The sequence below is a fragment of the Tupaia chinensis genome, unplaced genomic scaffold (genome assembly GCF_000334495.1).
Source record: "Tupaia chinensis unplaced genomic scaffold, TupChi_1.0 Scaffold149560_1, whole genome shotgun sequence".
Classification (NCBI taxonomy): Eukaryota; Metazoa; Chordata; class Mammalia; order Scandentia; family Tupaiidae; genus Tupaia; species Tupaia belangeri.
This window is the reverse complement of record NW_006209405.1, coordinates 2,452,964-2,454,179: the sequence shown is the minus strand read 5'-3', so window position 1 is coordinate 2,454,179 and position 1,216 is coordinate 2,452,964. Positions and strand designations below refer to the sequence as shown.

The window sequence follows — 1,216 nt, the reverse complement described above, 5'->3', positions numbered from 1 at the left end:
TGCTCTCTGCCTGGAGGGAGATGAGAGTGGGGCGGAGAGGCGGGGAGGGAGGGGGGACGCCCTCTTGCAATAGTGGGGGAGGGCGTAGGGGGTACGTGGCCTGTGCTCTTCCCGCTCCCGGACCTCCGCACGGATCCCGATGGTTGCACCAGCTGCTCGGCTGTAAACAGGCTCACATGACCGGTTTCACATGGAGCCGGCCGGTGGGGACGAGGGCTGGAGAGGCCGGGCCCCGAGCAGGTGGAGCGAAGTCCTAGGACAGACCGTTTTCTGCTCTCCCTCCCCAGCCCTGAATCCAAGCTCTGAGGCCTCCCGCTAGGGGCGAGTGACTGACGTTTGACCTCTCGGACGAAAGGAGCGCTTCTGCCCCACAAGGGTCGGAGGGACCTCGCTTCAGGGAACCAGAGGGCAAATGTTAAGTGCAGATGGTCGCGGGTTTGTGACCTTTGAGGGGAGGAAGACACGCCAACCTGGAAAAGTGGGTCCCTCGGTTGGATCCTGCCCAGGAAGCAGTCCTGTTCTCTGGGAGCGCATTGTGTCCTTAATGGGAATTCCAGGCAGAAGGGAGAAAGTTTACTTTTTCAGGCAAGGCACACAGGGGATTTCATGCTAAGTTCTTGGAGTGAAAATCGGATTCACGCTTCCTCTAAGCACTGCTTCTAACATGATCTGCAGGATAGGGCTAGGGAGTGGACGCCATCTAGACTACATAGGTATTTGGTATAAAGGAGGGGGAAGTTTGGGAGACAGGGCCAAATGTGTCTTTCCAGTTGTTCAAGTCTACATACCCAAACAGGACGCGAGATGGAACTAGTTTCTGAAACTTTGAGAACTCACAAATAACACATTTACTCAGATATCAGGACTTTCTTTTCTTTTATTTTTTTGGAGAGGTTTTCACTACAGGGCGCGTGCACTCGCCAGACAGACAGAGAGAGACAGAGAGACAGAAAGCGAGAAATCACCCCCCAGGGGGGATGGTCATGCCACAATCCCTTCTCCTCCATTCTCCTCTTGGGATCTTGGGCACTCACGCACACGCGTCCGGGACGCGAACCGCGGTCGACTACGTGGTAGTCCAGCGACATAGCCATTTCGCTAACTGCTGGTTCCCAGGACTTTTGAAACTTTGAAATTTTTCATATCTGTGAGAGGCCGTTTTGACAGATTGCCTTCCATTAATACATAATGAAATGGGGACCAGCAGGTGGCATGG

General features: G+C 54.4%; 1 protein-coding gene across 2 annotated transcripts in view; it reads left to right on the top strand.

The window, feature by feature from the left end:
• The window catches only part of MOSPD1 (motile sperm domain containing 1), a 31,561-nt gene that overhangs the window by 595 nt on the left and 29,750 nt on the right, over positions 1-1,216 (top strand). The gene's annotated exons all lie outside the window — the stretch shown is intronic.